Source organism: Balearica regulorum, chromosome 2 (assembly GCF_011004875.1).
Source record: "Balearica regulorum gibbericeps isolate bBalReg1 chromosome 2, bBalReg1.pri, whole genome shotgun sequence".
NCBI lineage: Eukaryota > Metazoa > Chordata > Aves > Gruiformes > Gruidae > Balearica > Balearica regulorum.
In genome coordinates this window covers 56435614-56456857 of record NC_046185.1, presented here as the reverse complement: position 1 = coordinate 56456857, position 21244 = coordinate 56435614, and positions in this window count along the sequence as shown.

Sequence of the window (21244 nt, the reverse complement as noted above, 5' to 3'; positions counted from 1 at the left end):
TGAGGGAACTGGGGTTGTTTAGTCTGGAGAAAAGGAGGCTGAGGGGAGACCTTATCACTCGCTACAACTACCTGAAAGGAGGTTGTAGCCAGGTGGGTGCTGGTCTCTGCTCCCAAGTAACTAGCAAAAGGACAACAGGAAATCGCCTCAAGTTGTGCCAGGGGAGGTTTAGGCTAGATATTAGGAAAAATTTCTTCACCAAAAGAGTGGTCAGGCATTGGAACAGGCTGTCCAGAGAGGTGGTGGAGTCACCATCCCTGGAGGTGTTCAAAAAACGTCTAGACGTGGCACTTCAGGACATGGTTTAGTAGACATGGTGGTGTTGGGTTGATGGTTGGACGTGATGATCTTACAGGTCTTTTCCAACCTTAAAGATTCTATGATTCTATGAACTTTAAAAAAAATGTGCACATTGCTCTGACCCTGCAGAGCTCTGGCAAGAGTTATTATGCTCAGGAAGAACTTCAAGCAAGGTGTAAGCTGGTACACTCATCCACTTAAGGAAGTGCTGTGCTTCAAATACATGCCTATTTGCAAAGCATATTCTTTTCCTATTGCCACCTTGTGACCAGGAAGGTAATTTACAACAATTCTTTGAGAGGAGCGTGCACTCCTTGACACTATTTTGCCAACAAAATGGTTGTTTGAGACTTTGTGGGACACTTTAGCTGGAGGGTCCCTGTGACAAATGCTGCCTGAAACAGTCCAACATGCCTTTGGTGATTCAGGGAGCGCAATGACACCACAATGCTTTGGGCCAGCATGTGATATTTGGGTGTTTTACCATCCAAATGATAAGCAGTTTCCCAACTATAGAGCCAATGTCTCCCACTTGAGTGAGTCCCAAAGGAGATAATATATCAGTAGATAAATTATTCATATTTATATTAATTCATATACTCAAATCTTTCCAGGATACTGAGGCCTATAATTTGATACAAAACATACTTATGTTTTTACCCTTAGTGACAACATTTTCATGCAAATAACAGATATCAAAACATTCAGCTGCAAGCACAGCTTTGGGATTGCACATGTAAGCCCAGATGTATGCATATGGAGCACCACTTATTGAAAATGTGGCCCAGTTAATACTTTGGTTCATATGGGAGGAAGAATTAAGAGGCATCAATTTGCATGTAAAATTCTAGGGATGTGCAGCTCCACATAATAAAGTTTTGAAGATAAATAATAGGAATGTATTGCCATCATTGTTAAGCCCCCCATCACCAGAAGAACTCCCAGACATTTTCTTTATCATTGTAACATGTTAATGACTCCCATAACATCTGAATGCATCCATAAGACTTCAGACCACTTAATCATTTATAAATGTTCTTTCTTACATGGTTTTTGTGTTTTGAAAACTAAAGTGTTATCAGAAAACTGTAAAACCTGTGCAAGTGAGAATCTCAACATTAGGTCTTCTCAGCTTGCTTTTCCTCCTTCTACTCTGTAGGTAAGCAAATGGATGCATAATGTTGGAGGTTGAGTACTGAGCTCCAGTGCTGCTTTTACTTGCCAGGCTCATGAAACTCTGTTTCCCTGCTACCACGATCCTTTGTCATGCTTACTCCAAGGAAGAACAGTCATTGACAGGCCAAGATCTCTGCATAGATTTTGATACCTGATTTTTCCAAAATACCTTGAGTTTGTCAACCAAGAACTGGTACTCGACTAATTTCTTCAGTGCTATGTCCTGACTATCCTTGGAATATGCCTCTGATGAAGGACTGGTGGTGTATCCCACTACTCACTGAATACTGACTTTTCTTAAGACAAATGGACGTATTTTAATATCTTCTTCTATCTTCACAGCCCTTAGAGTTTCCTAAAAATCTGCAAGTAAAGATAAGTGATTTATTTTCAGAGCTCAGCAGTTCTTTTTATTTATATATGTGTCAGGATGCTCCTGGATGTGTAAGAAATCTTAATATAACCAAATCTTCATCCCCAAAATGGCAATGAAGAATATTGCCTAAGTCAGCACACATTTTTATAAGCTAACCTTCTAAAGGCAGTAGCTTGTGAATATCAATTTCCCATCTCCCTTGCTATGCTGCAATTTATTCCTCTGGAAAGACATTTTAGGTAAATTTACCAAAGGCAAATATAATGATGATGATGATGATATATTAAAAGCCCCCAAGCTGGTTAATCTTTAGAGGCAATGGAAAGTTTATTGAGAGCAATATAACAGCCTGTGCTAGCCTCTGGTCACAAGATATAAAAGTGTTTATTTTTAAAAACCTGAATGAGGGTTGAGCTTCACAATCTATTTTCCACACTATTGCACTGAGGTCAAGGAACCTTTGGTGCAAGGCAGGGAAAACGCAGCAGCCCGGATGCTCAGTGCTCCCTGAACACCAACGGGGTCTCAGAACTGAAATACAAATCCCCAGTAAGGTGAGCGAGGAGGTAACTGTTCCTCTGAGATGACTGTATTCAAGATTGTCGTGATAACACATGTAGATGCAACACCCACTGTCTAGCCATCTCATTCTGTGGGGTATCATGAAATATAACAGCTTACATGACAGTGAGTTTGTGTTTTGCACACTTTTTTATTAATGGGGGAGAAAGAAACTAATGCAGAACTGAAGAGCTTATGTAAGGACGTTCTTCTCGGGAAGTTTATCGTGTCTATTGGCTTAATTGTACCACTGAGAGTACGTTAATTTTAGTCCCCTTGTGAACCTCTAAGTGATTTGAAGCTTGTTTTCATCTTGGCTTAAAGTCCTTTTGAAGAGACATATGTTAAACTGACAAGAGACGTTCCAAATCCTGAGAGAAACTACCTACAGAAGTTGTTGCACTGTCTCAGTAGTAGCTATATCCCTATAGCCGTATGGGTAATTTCCCTTCACAGGCAAGCTTCTGCTTTGTAGCAGAGACCCTGTATCCGAAAAGACTCCCATTTTATTTCCCTGGGGTAGCAGTGGTCGGAAGCTCTGCTATGGCTTGTGAGCCAGTTATGAGGCGGGGAGGAAGAGGAATGTTGATCCAACACTTAGTAGATAGTTATGTTGGCTATATAACTAATTCAATTAATGGCAATTTCACTAATGGAACATAAATTTTCAGTAATGGATTCCCACCAGAAATATTTTAAGAGGTAGCAGCTCTTTCGTAATACACTGTTTCTGACTCTCGACAATTGCAAATTACAGAGGGGCTGGAAAATAATCTAGAACACCTGATTCTCTTTCAACCTGAAGATACCCAACTCCAAACACTGTACGTAAAAAGACCTGAAAATAGATGAAAATACAATCTACCTTTAAATAGAGCCTTTATTCCATCTGAGTGATCTAAGTGGCCTCAAAGCAGGAAAAGCTAAGTTTAGAGTAGCAATGGCTGTAGATAAACAGAGAAAATATGGTATTACTTGGGAAAGTACTACCAGTCAAGAAATGAAAATATGTAAACCAGGAGCTGTATCCAATACATTAAAAGGATTCAAAATTGATATCTATTCTTCATATTGTTGTAATAGTATTTGTTCATGCAATTGGTAGCTGCAATTGCTGTAAAGATTGATCATATGAAAAAGATCAGTGTTTGAAAAAGATAATTAGTGCTTTTAAATTGTGAAAAAAAATTGAGCATCTGAAGTGTGATATTGCAAGTTCCACGACGGAAAAGGCAGAAATTTAAAATATCTCTTCTATAAGCTTTCAAGCATTACAATTTCTAAGCAGAGAGGCAACCTGCTAAACCAAACCTCTGCTAAGCCCAGGAAGAAAAGAGCAGGAGTATATGTCTGGCAAAAGGCTTATTTTACTGGCCCAAGCTTGTGACTGAGGGTGCAAGGTATACATATCAATATATAAAATAAGATGTGTATCAATATATGAAATAAAATGTGTATATGTTTCTTTATACATCCAGTGATTATACTTTACAAATAATAGCAATATCAAGACAATATTACTATTGAAATATCCAACTTCAGTCACAGCTTTGGTATTGATGTATGTAAATACAGAGCTCTATCCTCTGAAAATCTGGTGTTGACAAAATTCTTAGTCAGGTGGGAGGAAGGACTAACAGAAGCATCAGTCTGCATGTAAAATCCCAGGGAAATGCAGCCTCTAATGACACAAATGTGAACCATACTGCAGACAGCTGTAGTTGCAAAAATGCCGGTGACTGCAGGCTAGCAATACAGCTGTTTTCTATCACAACAGGGAGTTTAACTGCGGTGGTTTCAAATTCAAACAATCTGGAGATTTTGTTGCTATGGCAGCGTCAGCCCTCCACTGTAGAAGTCCATTCAAGTCCTTTCACATGTGCCCATTTTATTTCATAATAAAACCTTGGAAAGCCAGCATTTAACTGTGCTAATACCACCACTGCATTGAGTAAAGTTAAGGGTACTGCTTTTAGGAAATACATTTCACAGCATTTAGCTTGATGACAAGAACCATGACTCATAACACTGAAGAACATTTTCATGGCTAATAATAGACTGCAATTAATATTTTTTTCCTGAAAAACAGTTTCTACTGTTACATAAGTCTGCAGCAGATGATCTCAGGGACTATACGATATTTTTATTTCAGTCAGTCAGATGGTAGAATATTCTATAAAAATTGAACTGGGTTTTATTTATACTTACGTGAGTCCTACTACTAGAGGAGCACCTTGCATCCTCTCACTGTCCCTGTGAGGCAGGATGATGTTACGTAAAAGCTCTTTTAAACCTGTGGATCTCGCTTACCAATGTTTCAAATATTTCTGCAAAGCGTGGCACTGATACATGTGGCATATGCTTATGTATGTTGGATTAGCCAAGAAAAATAGCCCTTCTCTTTTTCTAGATTGCCACAGTATTAACCTGTTTCCTGAATCAGGGAACTCACAGAAGGAGATTAAAAGACATTTTTACAGGGTGACGGAGGCCTGCAAGCAGGAAAATTATTCTCAGTTTCCCACTTAGTGCCATAACACAAGGCTGCTCTGTTCAAGACTGCATCTGGGTGCTGCTGCGCTGTCCTTCCCCTTTACAAGGAAACCAGCGGAGCTGCATCACTTTCCTGCCGTGCTGAATTCCCTGCAACCTCAGCAAGCCATTTGCAACCAGTTGATTTGTTTTGCTTGGTGGACTGAATGCGTTACCACTGTGAGTTGTAGGCTTTCCTGTACTCACCCGAGTACAAAACCAGAGGGCTTCTGCGTGAAAACATCTCAATTCTGACAGATTCCTCACGATATTGTCTGAAATACGAGAGCTTCGGCTGGAGGCAAAGCATTGCACAATATGGATGAAGAGACTTTCAGAATAACGTATAGAAAATTCTGTGAGGAGACCTCTTAAGCTTAGAGACTATGTGTATGTTTTTCTCTTCATAAAGACCACAGGGTAGCAATCAATAATTTGTACATACTTACAAGTAGCTTGGAAGCATCTCTTAATTCCTCAATCAATAAGTCACCAGATTCTTTACTCTTAGAATGAGATTTTAGTACGTTTGGGGTTTTTTTTCCTTTTTATAGTGAATTTTATTGCCAGAACTTGATGAGTTTTTGTAAACGCACCGATGAAGACATTGGCGTCTCAGTACATTCATGTTAAGACCGCACCGTGCTTTATCCCTGTCAACTTCTATATGAGAAGAATGGCATTCACCTTCAGGTTCTGGTGGAAAGGACATCTTGCAACTCTCCCTCCAAGACTAGAATTACTCAAGCTAAAGGGAAAAGAAATCTCCATATGCAGACTTTATTGAATTATTGCTCTGGAGATAATATTTTTCTATCAAGTACAAGGTCTGAGATCTAACAGAAGGGGAAGTAAGTGAAAGTGGAAGAAGAACTGACAGGTGACTGAAAATTATTGCTTGGAAAGTGCCCAATTGAAACTTTTTTCCAGTCATGAAGTATATAGTATCTTACTGGTTAATTCATTATTTATATCCGTAAATCTAGACACTTATCAATACAAGGTTGAGACAGTTGCAGCCAGAAAACTGTAGGCCTTCTTATACATTAAAAATAAAGGTAGATGCTGCATCGGTCTTTAAAAGAGCTACAGAGTTTGTGCTGAGGGCAGTAAATCTGACTTTTCTACCAAGCAAATTTGTAGAAACTATAAGAGAGAATACAATCAGTCAGTTGGTGAAGTGCAAATAAGAGATATAGGGGGAAAATCAGTTTTCAGATTTCTTTTTCTTCCCAAGTTTACTACAGTCTCTTGAAGGTGTCAATGAGCAGATGATTACAGTTGTTCATACATAAAGATTTTAAAAAATCTTTCAAAAAGATTTCTTACCAAAGGCATGTAAAGCTATCATGACCTAAGACAGAAGATCTCTCAGGGATTAATACTGTGTTGAAAAATAGGAAACACATGGTAGGAGTTAATCTTCTGTTTTCACAAATATATTTCACATTTCATGGAATTCTTGCCATTTATCTGGGAAGGGTTGTACTTGAGCTGGGCAGGATGCTGAGAAGAACGGCAACATTGATCTGCAAAATGGAACAGCTTCCACAGAAAAAGAGTAAGTAATCTAGAGCCCTTCAACTTGGAAAACAAACTGTGGGAGGGAAGAGGAGGAGGTGGTAAGTTTTATAATACCAGGAGCGGTACAGAGAAGGTGATTAAGGAGTGGCTGTTCATTATTTGTCACAGCATGAAAGCTACAGAATACTCAGTGAAATTGTTTGGTACCAGGTTTAAGAGCAAACAAAAGCAAGTTCTCTTTTCATAGGGTGCACGATTAAATCATTAAACTTGATGCCATCGCGCCCAAAGTATAAAGGTCTTCAAAAGGGATTTAGAAACACTCATTGGAGACCCTCTAGCTCATGACATCCTAAATCAGGTGGTTGCAAAATGAAGCAGGTAATTAATGACTTTGAAGACAGTGTAAGTTGAGGATTTTACCTCTGATATTTATGCCCTGGTAGTCAGTCATTTTGATCTAAATGTGACATATTAATCCTGTAACTGTTCCCCAAGGAGATCTTTTAAGTGTTGTAGGTGAAAAACAACTGCAGTCAGACACTGTTACCTTAGTGAACACCTATAAGTGAGCATACTCCAGAGAACTGCATTGCTTGAGAAATGTGAATGCCCTTATAGACATTATGAGTCATTATTTGTGTTTTATTGCTGTGAATAAATAAATAAATGCCTCTTGCTCAGCTCAATTCTGCAAAGACATCTTTTCACACAACTACATATGAGACATGGGATGGATTCCTGTTTTTGCTTTGTTGTATGCACGAAACATTACAGACCATCCTAATCTTCCTTGGAAGAGGAGACTGGCTCATTCACCACTCCTTTCGCTAACTAAGAAATGACGCCAGGAAGTTTTAAAGTCAGTCTCTACAGTGTCTGTTTTAGGCAGATTAGCAACAGTCGCCTTTTAAAGACTCATAGCAGATGTTTTTATATTGCTGGAGAGCAAAACGGAGTGCAAAATATCACTCTGAAAGGCTGAAGCAAGAAACGTGGGTGAAAAGAAATACAGGCTTCTTTCTTCCACTCTGGCTCTGCACTCTTCCCTAATCCAGTCTAGAAAGATACTTTTGCAGTTTATTCATTTGCAAAAACTATTAGTTCCTAATGTGGAAAAAAGCTGCCAGTTTGAAGGCATTTAGATTCCTGATGCATCCAGCTGAGCTGCTAATGTGATGAATCACCTGCAGTATACAGTGCTGGGCTCAGCATCGCTTCGCATTCAGCCTTATCAGCCTGCTCAAGTTTGGTCCTTCGTGCAAACCCGTGGGGTACAGGTACCATCTTACGTGGGCATTCTCCCTCCTGTGAAGTGGGTCATGTCTAAATAAATCTAAACGCACCATCTGGCATTTGAGTTAGCAGCAGGTATTGGCTTCCTCTGAAGAGAAAGAATTCAGTCTAAAACCAGCAAGCACTTTCCTTGTTTCAGGGTAAAACTGAGAGAAGTCCACAGATTTCTTAAAGATTTAATTAGCTTTGGCAACTGAAATCAAAGAGAGCAATGCTTAGAGTAGGTTTAATTTATCATGTGCAGTATATACATTAGGACTATAAAATGATCTTTTCACACAGAGTATTTTTCTTATATGTATGTGAAAAGCAGACAGCTCACTGGTTTTGACTGTTTTCCACCTGAGCTCAGGCTTTCTTACTCTTTTCCTACTTTTTGGTTCAGTCTGGCTTACCTCCCTTGCAGCAGAATCATGGTTTACTCTTTCCCATCTCAAACAGCTATTCTTGACCTTATTTGTTTCTCCAGTCCCTTCCCCATCTTATTTCACCTCACTAGAATGTGGATTCTAGATGTTATTCATCATTTTCAATCATCTCATTTGCAACACCTGCTTTGTGGAGGTTTTCTCCAGCCCATTGCCTTCCTTCTTCCAAGTCACATCTCAGAACCAGCGCTCCTTCATTTTCCTCTGGTCTAGGGAGGCAGACTAAATTTCTTAATGGTTGGGACGTACACATGTATAGAGGAGGGAGAAAGAGGGAAACATCCACATTCAGCCTGTGGAGCCTGTTCCCTGAACCAGGCACCATGCTGTTGGGTGCAGCCACAACCTCCTGAAGTGGTAGCATCCCGCAGTGAGTCTGAACGAGACGCCTGGATACTGCAAGGTCCTGGCCTGGTGTGGTTTGTTGAAGGTCACAGAAGGAGTTCATGGTAAGGAACTAGAGGCTGGTCAGGTAAGAATTTTAACCATTGGGACAATTCTCATCTGACTGTCACACTCCACAATTGCTTAGCTTAGAAGATGTAGGAAATCCACAGCGAGAGGCTAATGGCCTGGAAAGGAGGATCAGTAACCCTTTTAATTTTTGTTGTGCTCATATAACTGTGAGTGGTATCAATAAATGAGGAATCCTTTGTCAAGGTTGCTAACCTACTTGCTTTAATAACCTACGAAATACTCAGATGAATAACTGACACTTGGGGAAAGGGAGGGAGAGTAATCTCATTTTGCTTTGTAAGTCAGTGTAGAATTATTGAAGAGTAGCTAATGTAGAACATCAATCTGTTGTTTTTAGTCACTGCCTAGGCTGTCATTGACATTTTGAAGCCCTCACATAACACTGTTGATTATAACAACTATTGATTAAATCTGTGGGGTTGGTCTGTTTGTTTCAGAAAGTCATCAGTGTTTTTTAAAAAGCATTCCAGAGCTCATGACTCCATAGATGTTTTATTCTTCCCGCAGAGTGAGAGCAGATGTGGGCACAAGCAGAAATATCCTGAGTTCTCTGGAGAAGAGGTGGCCATACCCGTTTATCACCTGCAACCCAGAAAGAGAGAAGCCTGCCTGCTGCGCAGTTTGAAGCGAGGACAGAACTGGTCCCTGAGAGACTAGCAAATGTAGCTGTAACGCGCTGCTGCAGTGCAGAGTTTATGGTCTTGCAGCCTGAATAACCATCGTCACAACATGAGACAGGATTGGGAATGAGAGACCTGGCAGAGGAGGAAGAGAGCAGGTGTTGTCTTTGTTTGGGGGTAAAAAATGAGACCCCAATCCTCCCTCCCTCGCAACCCCTTCACTGCTTTTCTCCTCAAGGGGTTTTAAACGTGGAACATGTATTTGATGTAGTTGTTAGTGCTGAGAAATAAGCAAAAGTGGCTGAACAAACATGCTGTCCTGTGGGGTATTAGCTTAATTCACCTAGAAGATTTTAAAGCAAAATTCCTTAGTTTTTTTTCTTGAATGAAGGTGACTCAGATTAGATCTTTACCCTTGGGCTGCAGATTACAATTCAGGCTGCCAGCACGCAGGGAACATAAGAACTCATTACTCCTTCTGCCTGGACAATTAAGACTAATGTGCAAGGCAAGAGCTGAAGTGCCATCCCAAAGCAAGGCTAGGAGCTGCAATAGTTCTTTCCCCTTGAGTTATTAACCCACAGGGTTGATGCCCAGCTAATCCCTTGGTCTATATGGTAATCTCAGATGGAGATGTCTGATTAGCCACCTATTTCTTCTGCCATGATGGTAAAAGACTACCAAATGACACAGGTGTAAAATGCGTATATATGAGAGGAAAATTTAGGATGTAAGCATGCAAAATAAAAAGGAAGTTGTCCTGATTTTGGCAGGTATAGAGTTAATTTTCTTCCTAGCAGCTGCTATAGTGCTGTGTTTTGGATTTAGGATGAGAATAATGTTGATAACACACTGATGTTTTAGTTGTTGCCAAGCGGTCAAGGACTTTTCAGCTTCTCATACTGCCCTGCCAACGAGAAGGTGGGGGATGCCCAAGAAGCTGGGAGGGGACACAGCCAGGACAGTTGACCCAAATTGGCCAAAGGGATATTCCATACCATATGACGTCATGCTCCGTATATACCTGAGGGTGGGCTGGGAGGCGGAGTGGCTCAGGAACTAGCTGAGCATTGGCTTTGGGTGGTGAGCAATTGTGCTGTGCATCACTTGTTTTGTATATTCTTTTTATTATTATTATCCTTTTCTGTCCATTAAACTGTCTTAATTTCAACCCATGAGTTTTTTTTTTTTTTTCCCCCTGTTTCTCTCCACTGGAAGGGGGGGAGTGAGCGAACGGCTGTGTGGTTGGTTTAGCTGCTGCGACAGAAGTGTTCTGGCTCACCTTGGAAATAGGTACATGGATAACATTGTGACCAAGGGGCTGAACAAATGAGTTGCTTCCATGGCTCTTACAACTGATTTTCTTAATGCATTTGAAAATAGTTCTCTTTGACCTGTGCTACACAAATCTCACCAGACTGCCACAGAACACAGTGCTGCACCCAGATCCTCTGTGTCTCCTTTTACTTCCTTTGCTGCTGTATTCAGGAATTAGTTTGGAAGTTATCTGAGCAGGAATCCTGGACTCAGAGATACCTAGCATGCTTTCTGAGCCCCTTGAAGCTTAAGTAAAATACCTAACATCCTAGACTTGACCTGAACCTGCTGTTAGCAAGAAACAACCCTGCTTATGGCAATATAAAGGTGAAAAGACAATCTGAGCATAATGGATGAAATCTTGCACTCAGTTTCATCTGTGTGACCTCATTTGCTTCATTGGCAAAGCATAAATGTACCTTAGGGTCAAACTTGTCTCACTGTGGGGAAGGAAGAGGAGCAGAAATGCTAAAGGCCGTTGGGGGTTAATGAAGTCCTGGAGAGAAGGGTGATGGACGGGTATTCACTAAAGCTTGCTGTGCTGATAGCAGGCTGCGATCTGTTTTTTTAGCTAGTCTACACCTCCTCCTTCAACAGGCATGATTCGATAGGTGTGTTAGCCATACATTGATGCCTTACACACCCAACCTCTGAAGGAATTTAGACAAGGGAACATCTTTGTTCTCAGCTCTTGATGTGACTTGAGATTGATTTCTGCATAAAGACCTTATCTGATTTTTCATGGATGCTTCCTTCCAACTTTCTAGGATGCATCCATGAAAAATCAGGTAGCTGGCATTAACCTTCCTCTTGGACTTTTGCAACATGTCGCAAAAATGTAGCAGGCATTACTACATGCAGTCTTGTCAGTTCTGTGTGTAGAAGTGATCATATGCTAGATTGCCATTATGTCTCAGCCTTCAGGTCACTTTTTCATTTTAAAAGCAGTTCTGAGTGAAGAACTTGTCGTCTATTAATAGTCACATTTTTTAATAGTCAGTCACATTCCTGCACTTTGAAATCCTCTGTCTACTGGGTCAAAGGTAGTACAAGACAAATGTCTGCAATTGCTCTGTCAGTTAGTTTTTTCACTGGAGCCAGATGGACCGCCTTCAGAAATCAGAGAACAGTTTATGTCCATGCCATTTGGATTCTTGGTCTGTTTACTGAAATAATAAGGAGCCCACCTACTGGGGTTTATAATAATGTAACTATATTATCTCTTGTTTACATTATCTCTACTACAGTTTACCATCTGCCATTTGTAGTGCATCACAGCAAAAAGGTGGAAATTAGGAAATTATACAAGAAAGAAAAGGAAAAAGATAATCAAAGATCCCAGTCCACCAACAAAAAAAATCAGTGAGCATTTTCTGTTTGTATAGAATTATAAAATGGTTTGGGTTGGAAGGGACCTTAGAGACCATCTAGTTCCAACCCCCCTGCCATGGGCAGGGACACCCTCCACTAGACCATGTTGCCCAAAGCCCCACCCAACCTGGCCTTGAACACTTCCAGGGAGGGGGCATCCACAACTTGTCTGGGCAACCTGCTCCAGTGTCTCACCACCCTCATAGAGAAGATTTTTTTACTTATATCTAATCTAAATGTACCCTTCTTCAGTTTAAAACCATTGCACCTTGTCCTGTTACTACAGGCCTTGGTAAAAAGTGGACCTGCTCCTCAAGCTTGTCAAGGTCCTTCTGGATGGCATCCCTTCCCTCAAGCCTATCAACATCACCACTCAGCTTGGTGTCGTCTGCGAACTTGCTGAGGGTGCACTCAATCAAACTGTCCATGTCACTGATATTAAATAGCATTGTTCCCAGTAGGGATCCTTGAGGGACATCACTCATTACTGGTTTCTGCTTGGACACTGAGCCGTTGACTGTACCTCTTCGGACGCAGCCATCTAGCCAATTCCTTATCCATCTAACAGTGCATCCATCAAACCCTTATCTCTCCAATCTAGAGGTAAAAATGTTGGGACCATATCAAAGCCCTTACAGAATTCCAGGTCGATGACATCCATAGCTCTTCACTTGTCCACTGATGCAGTCAGTCCATCGTAGAAGGACTCTAGATTAGTCGGGCACGATTTGCCCTTGGTGAAACCATACTGGTTGCCTCTAATTACCTCCCTGTCTTCCACATGCTTTGACATATCTTCAACGAGGATCTGGTCCATGATGTTACTGCCCGCAGAGGTGAGGCTGAGTGGTCGGTAGTTCCCACAGTCCTCCTCTTTACCCTTTTTAAAAGTGGGCGTGATGTTTCCCTTTTTCTAGTCACTGGGGACTTTGCCTGACCGCTATGACTTTTCAGATATGATGGAGAGTGGCTTGGCAAGCACATCAGCCAATTCCCTCAGGACACTGGGATGCATCTCATTGGGTCCCACGGACTTAACGTACGTTCAGCTTCTGTAGGTGGTCTTGAATCTGATCTTCACATATCCATGAGTATTGAAACAGCTTCTGTGGAAATTAGCTACTTTTAAAATTTGGTATTTATTCCCTACTCAGATATGCTTTTGAATGAATAATAAAAAATCTTTATAGTTTTTAGATAGCAGCAGATATCAAAACTGTATTTTTTCTTACTCAAAAAATAGTAATTTTCTTAGTTTGTTTTACTATTTTCTGAGTATGTTAAAATCATATATTCTATCAAAATCTATGATCTGTTGGAAACTGTGAAGGTAGCTCCTTTTACTTTTCATATCTGGCAACTGCATTATACTGTGTCAAAAAGTGAAATGAGAGAAAAGAAGATAATAAAGTCTTAAGCAGCAATGGTATAAAATATTTTATTTGGGATTTTTTCACTGTCTTATTCCTGTAGATCTAAAAAAAAAAAAAAAAGATGTCTAGCTGAAAGCTGGTCAAAATCAAGTGTGTCAAAGGAAGCAATACCAAAGAAATTTTAACATGCGTTAGCTAGACCAATTGGGAATGAAGCCAGGTGCTTACTATAAAGATATGGCCATCAAAATATATCATGCCTTCAAAAAACAATCAAAAGGCTTGTTAATCTCATCATTTAGCAGGAGGGAGAAATATAAAGAGAGAATTACAAACAGATTAGGTCACTTGAGAGAGGGCAATCTTGAGAAAATGTGACCTGTTGTGTCTTTTTTCTGCCCTTATTTCACTGAAAGGTTATGGCTGTAATCAAAGCCAACAAAAGCAAAAAAAAAAAAAAAAAGTAACTACTGAGCATAATTTTTCCATGTTAAAAACCAGCTTCATTGGAGGGAACACCTAAAAATCAAAATACAGTTTTCAGAGTCTATGCCCAGGGACGAATAGGCTAGACAGGAAAGCTATGGTGACCTTTCAGCTGCTACATGAGTTGTTCCCTATGGTGTACACCCGGGTGCACTCATTTCACCTTACACATAATGGGCTTTCACCATACTCTGAACACTTTAAGAGCACGTATTGTTCTTTTATAATTCTTGGGTGCCAAAAATGGATGGTTTTTTTCCTTCTATACTGTTTAAATCTTTCTTCCCCAGCATGTTTTTAAGTACTTTCCAAACAGCTCTTCCTTCCTTGGTATTGTTATCCTTTCTAGATGAGACCGTCAAAAACTCTCAAACTTGTCTTCTTGCTGTTCTTACCAGAGTCAATAGCTAAAGCACTCGGTGCTACAGCTTTTCATCTGTTGAAGTCAGTGGATGTGACTACTTGCCTGACAGGTGCCATGGAAAATCTGCACTGTCCTTTTTGGATTCAACTTTGTGTGGAAATTTACAATTGCTCGCATTTCTGGCAACTGCAGCAGCAAAAAAGAAGCTCGCTCTTGGATGCAGAAAATTTGCTGTGACCTTATTTTGGAATTTAAAACAGAATGACACAAGCTTGGCCGAAAAAAATACAACACCCTGCATCTGCATTCCTTCCATACAATTTCACAAGCAGCCAATGCAGTCTTTCCCATTGTGAGAGCAAAGCAAACATATAAACTAAATAGAGTAATAATTATTTTCCACTGGAATGCAAGTGTTGATTTTCAGTCAGCACTGAAACCTATCCCAACACCACGCATATCTTAGCCATTTTAAAGATTTTGAGTTCTAATTAGATTCGCTTCCATGTAAGTAGTTAGATCACCTCTACACAGTCTGAACTCAGTCCTCTCTGAACTCTGCCTGAGAGTTAAGCTATTAAGAATTAAGCCATTACTACAAAAATTTAAACTTCCAAGGAAACCCCCTCCTCTGAGACAGGGACAGCTTGCTTTCAAGTGTCTTTTCACACTGGCTTTGGAAGGCTTGTTTACCACATTAAATAGGAATTGTGTCTAAAATGGGGAGAATGTAGCAAATTAACACAAAATACATAATCCAAGGGCCTGATCCCACAGACATAAAGCACAGATTTAACCTTATTCCCAGCGAACTGTGTGGTTCAATCCATGGTTTACTCATAAGAATAATGCTCAGCACCTTTTTCTGTGTGCAAGCTCAGTCTTCTGTTTAGAAAATCATACTAGCTGAACTGATCCTTGATAACAAAGGATGAAAATTCTTTTTTTCTTGTAGCTTGTGTATTATTTAAGTTATTGCAAAATGAAAGAATATAGAATTTTATTACTATGACCATTACAATGAATTTCTACCTTAGATTCTCCTCAGATGACCAGTTTATCATCATTCAGAAAGGAACACAGAGTTTCTCATTATTTCTGGTAATGACTGAGATATTGGCAAGAGACCAGGAATCTTTTTATACTAAGTTTTCAGGAGGGAATGAGAAATCCATTATAGCTGTCTGGACCAATGAACTATGTAAAGCAGCTAGAAATCTGCATCAGTTCCTTAGAGGAGACCCAGAGGATTCAAGAACTATGCTCTCCCAGGAACTTGGTGGTACTTGTTCCAGTGCTAACCTAATGACCCTCCTAAGCAGTTCCATCTTCCATTAGCAATTTGATATTCAAGTACCACTTTCGGAGCACAGGTGATCTTGAGCCTCTTTTGGAAGAAAAGGATGAAGATACGAGTGTCAGGCTCCTGATTGCACTAAGAGGCTCTGCACCTTTTTCCCTCCTCACCTCAAGGGTTTAGTGGCTTACATGTTGAAGGACAGCCCTGATAAGCTGTGTATACTGGGACCAGGCTGCTGTGAAAGGAGCTGTATGAGAAAGCGGTGAGAAGTCTTGTCGAGGGCCTTCCCTTCCTTGACTAGGGAGCTGCATTAAAGGTCAGGCACTCACCCTTGGTTGTTGCCTGAGCTATGCTGTAGGTATGCTGTAGGTCAAGTAGGTCAAGGGACCTGCACAGGAGATCCAGTTTTTAGGAATAAAATGGCAGGACAGGCGTTTTCAGATCCCAATGGATGTGGTCATCTGTGCCTGGTCTTGTACCTTGCTCACTTGGCTTCCCAGCTTGACCTCAAATCTGCCTTGTCACTACAGACCCTCCTGCCAATTTGCACTCTCAGTTGAGTTGGGTTAATGTCACTGAACTTGCTCTTCTCTTCGTGTTTGAGTACTGCGGGTCTGCACTCTTGTTGGTGAGGTCCCTGCTCTTGCCTGCCTTGCTGCCAGTCTTGGCTCCCAGCTTCCCTCCCCAAGTGGAACAAGCCACTGCTGCTCCCCAACAGTGAGGGCTCGCACCATCTTCTTGAGTAGCGATACTGCACTAGGGGACTCTTCAATAAATGAAGATGACCAAGGCAGCTGAACAGGATCACCTGGTGCAAGCAGGGACTGAACAAGACGCTGTTCATGATGGTAGTCTTCACAGGGACCCCACTCCAGTCCCTATTGTCAGTAGCATGGGGTAGAAGTCTGGCAGTGAAATTTGTAGCAGATGAAGCCTTGGCTTCCTGGAAGGAAGCCTATATTTTAAACATCCATGCTAGGAAGTTGCGTCAAAGCCAACATTATTATATCCAGTTGTGTCTGGAGAAGCAAAGACAGATGCGCACATAAGAAGCAGGAGCCATAAGCTGAGAAAGAAGCCTCATAATGAGTTCAAATTAGATTATCTTAAGGAATGCAAACTAATGCTGTGGAGAAAAAGAATCCTACCTACACTTGCGTAATTATGTTTTTTTAATTACTTATTACCACGGGGGAAAGAGATCCTGCAGTCTCTGCATTTAGCTCTTTGAAAACATCAGTGGAAAGCAAAAGGCAAATCAAATGATAGAAATTATTAAGGAAGGAAGAACTAGCAAAACAGGAAGCAACATTATGCTCCAGCATAAATCTGTGAATAGTGTGTGTTGTTTGGGCTCCCTGATCTCTAAGAAGATAGAGTATAAAAAAAGAAAAATGGAAGAAGGATGATCCTTTTCTGGCATTAGCCTTGGTATGGTAGCAAACTTCTCACATGTTTGGTTTTGGGGTTTGTTTTTTTTTTTTCAACGGCCCAGCTATGTTTTTTAGCAGTTTTAATCCCTTTGAAGCTGGCTGTTACAGCTGTGAGTGGCACTTTGTGTGGAGTTTCCAGCACTTGGACTCTTTGTCTCCAGGCCATTAGATCACAATTCTTATAGTACTCTTGAGGCAATTCTCACTAGACTGAGTTGTGATTAGTGCTAATTTTGAAAAAAGTAAGTCAAGCATATAGCTGGGAAATGGCTGCAACCATCTGTGATGTGTCACCCACATAAAGAAACTTTCCATTTCTCTTTTGCTAGCAAAAGAGCATCAGGACACAAACTCATCCTATTTCATGGCAAAATTCATTAGCCCTGCTAGATAGTTGAAATTTCTCAAAAACTTCCCTGAACCAAGTTGGAAATTAGCCCGCAAAACCCACAAATATGGAATTGCAGCAACTGCAAAGTTTCTGCATCGGTACAGTCTAATATTTGAAACATGAAGCAGCAGGGCTGGTTGCATACTTGGCTGCAAGCTACTGGCTCCCTTGCTCCCACTTACTTGAAAACTCAGCAGAAATACAGCACCTATCTTGCCAGAGATACAAGAAAGGGTATGACACACAGCTAGAAAGCAGGATTAGCAGGTAAAGCCAAAACTGGGATGGGGATTTCTTCTCATATTGTCCCTCAAGTACTCCTGATCTGACAGCATTTGGGGTCTCTAAATGCTCAGTTACCTACACATGCTTTTATGTCCTATATAGGCCACTCTCATGCAGAAGAGTAAAGAGGGCTGCTTGAGGTACTGGGGATGTGGAACACAATTGAAACGACAATCCTTTCTCTTGTACAGAATTTCCGATTTTATTGCAAGACAAATATACTCAAGCTAACATACTCATGCACTTACTCATGTAAGTAAATACAGACTAATAATAGTTGCTCTTTTTTTGATTAGATCTTTTACACCCATCTAGATCAGGAGCTACGGTCTGATCTTACAAATTTATAACAGGGTAAGTTCTTTCTTTTAAAATTCAAGTTAATCTTGATTTATACAAGAACAAGAGAGACAAGAATCAAGCCACACATTTCCAGCTGGAGGCTTTTTTATTAAAGTTGTCGTTCTAGCTTTCTCATTCCCTGTCTGTAAATTTACCTGCAATAGTTGCAATATTAGTCTTTGCAAATGCTTGCACAGCATTGAGGAAGCTTCTAATAGTGAGCTACGAAGGAAAAAAAAGCTTGTTACTTTTCCTGATGTGCAACCCCTAACCCCTCATTAAGCAGGTCAGATTTTTCATCAGCTGCTATGCCCCATTGCACAGCAACCCTCCAAAGAAATCTAGAAGCAAAAAAAAAGGCTATTTCTGACAGTCAAAACCCAAGGAGATTTAAAAATGTTCTGGGGAAAATATTTTGTGAAGATATTACTCTAGTATGTATGATAGCACTGCAGGTCGCCTACACGGCCCTAGCGTTACAATAAGCTTGCAGCAGTAACCAGAACCAGAATAATAACCATGCTTGCACCAGAGATACCTGTGAAATGGAAAGTAAACAAGACCTTTGTTTTTGGCTTTGCCAAGACGATTTGGCATCGCATATTAATATATTTCATACTTTGCTGGTACACTTAATGTATATTACAGAGTACTCCCCCTTCCTTCGGGAATGTCATCACTTAGCAAGACGCTAAAAATGGCTTGAGAGAGGATCTAGCATCACTACTGCACTATTTTTTCCTCTTTGTGTATGCATGTGTGACAATTTTGGCAGCTGCCTTGGAAAATCTACTGTACGCTTCCCCCCCAGTTATCTTTTTTGCCCCTCCTCTCATTTTTTTAAAACCATAGGTTTCAGACAAAATTAGCTCCACGTAGGGCAATAGCCTGTGTGGGTTCAGGTGAGATAATACCAAGAAAGTAGGGGTTTTTTCTGCTTACTGCTACTGGTAACAAAGGTGCCAAATTCTATTCCCTCTGCTACTCTTAGCTCAGCAAGTGGCCCCAGACATTTTCAGGGGTTAGGGGTCACTGAATTTGGCTTTGTGAATTAGAGCAAGTGCAAATCTGGATGCACGCAAACAAATAGCAAAGACTGAGGAGCAGAGCCCTCAAAAAGACTGATACCTGCTGAACTGCTCACAGTCAGATGTCAGAAATAGGTATTACTGGATATGTGGAAAATTCCCCTTGTGAATGAAGGATTTAGATGGGAATTCAGTCCTGATTCTGAGAGATACCATGGAAAAGAGATACAGCTTTAGGTCCAAAATAATTACACCACAATTTTAGAAAAATCAAAGTGGAAGCAATCTAATTGAAAACTCTTTTTATAAGCAGTAAAAATATACCCCCAAATTTGACTGAAAACTATAGCTAATCTGAAATCTCTATTTCTTGAAAATAGAGTTTAAATAGGACAGATCTGAACTGAGAGAAGAACCAAAAAAAAAAAAAATCTAAAAATAGCCAGCCTCTATTAGCAGTTGCCAAACATGCCTTGGAACTGTAATGTAATTCAGCCTGGCCTCGAACAAAACCCTTCCTGCAAATCACAGTCCCCAGGTGCCAAGGTAATAACGAGATAGTTAGAAATTGTACAAAAATAAAAAATCAGATGACACCATGGGTGCATTGAGCAGATGCAGAATTAATGACACTTGGAGGACTCCATCTGAGGATACACAGCAGAGAACAACACTCTGAAACCTGTACCTGACGAAACAGGTATTTTGTCCATTTCAGGCAATTTGGTCGAATCAGTAAGGCAGGAAAAATGTAGTTCAGCAGATGGAGAGCTTTAAATGGGTTCTTGAAGAGACTTGGAAGTCATTAAAGTGGTGAGAGTGGGAGAAGAAATTAAGGGCTCCTTTGCCTACAGCTCTGTGATCCTGGATGTTACAGGAAACTTGAAACAGCAAACAGGAATTTGCTCATAGGCATTTTCTCTGAGGGTATATTTGCTCAGCATCACAGAAATAGATTTGTTATTCTCTCAATAGTGATGTGTGTTTTAATTACTACTTGTAACGAAAGTAACTGTAACTTGTAATGTATGTGTAGATGGGGTGGACAAGAGTCTGGAGTGCCCCCTGCAGAGGGAGGATGTAGGGGTTTTGGTTGATGGTAAGCTCAATATGAGTCAACAATGTGCCCTGCCTGTGAGAAGGGCCATTAGGGCCATGCAGACCTAATATACCACATCCAGGCATGTATTAGGTACAGCACAGCTAACCAGTACAAATAAGTGATTGTCCCATTATACTCTGCATTGGTGAGGCCTCACCTTCAGTACTGTGTGCCCTTTTGCGCTCTACAATATAAGAAGGATATAAAAATATTAGAATGTGTCCAAAGGAGAGCAACAAAGGTGAAAGGACTAGAGGGCATGAGGAACAGCTGAGGATACAAGGTTTGTTCAGCTTAGAGAAGAGGACACTGAAGGATGACCTCATTGCTGTTAACAACTTTGTCATCGGGGGAGCGGAGAGCGAGGTGCTGATCGCTTCTCTCTGGTGTCTGGTGATAGGATACATGGGAACGGCTTAAAGCCGCATCAGGGGAAGTTCAGATTGGACCTTAAGGAAAAGTTCTTCACTGAGAGGGTGGTCAAGCACTGGAACAAGCACCCCAGGGAAGTGGTCATGGCCCCAAGCTTGTTGGTGTTTGCGAAGCATTTGGACAATGGTCTTAGATATATGATTTAAATACTAGGTTTCCCCTGTGTGGAGTGAGGAGTTGAACTCGATATCTGTGGATCTCTTCTAACTCAGTATATTCTGTGATTCAATTCTATGATTCAGTGATTGTATTTCAGCATAGCTGGGGGAAGGGGCTGAGATCAGTGGCCCACAGCAGTAGACACAAACTAAGGGAACAACAGCCTGTAGCCTGAAATGTTACAGCGTGGCAGTCTCCGAGCAAAGCTAGAGGGAAAGATCTCAGTTCAGGCTTGTACAATGAGGTGTCTACAGTGTGAGTGTCTATGTGTGAGTTTGGTGGTGAGGGTGCCATTATAACCAATGGTGAGCTACTGTAGGATTCAGTTGCCTAAAAATGGGGTCCTGCTACAGTCTGAGATGCCTCCTCACCTCTGGGACATCCATGCAGGTCTGTGTGTAGGACACAGTGCCCACAGGAGAAATTTACTCTTCTGGAAAGAGCAAGTGGATGCTAAGCAAGATATATTTATTCTGTCCCTAACCCGTATTACCCATATCTCCACCCCCTTTGAGTGTTCTAAAGTATTCCTCAAAGATAAGAGATCACAAATATACACTGACAAGATGTA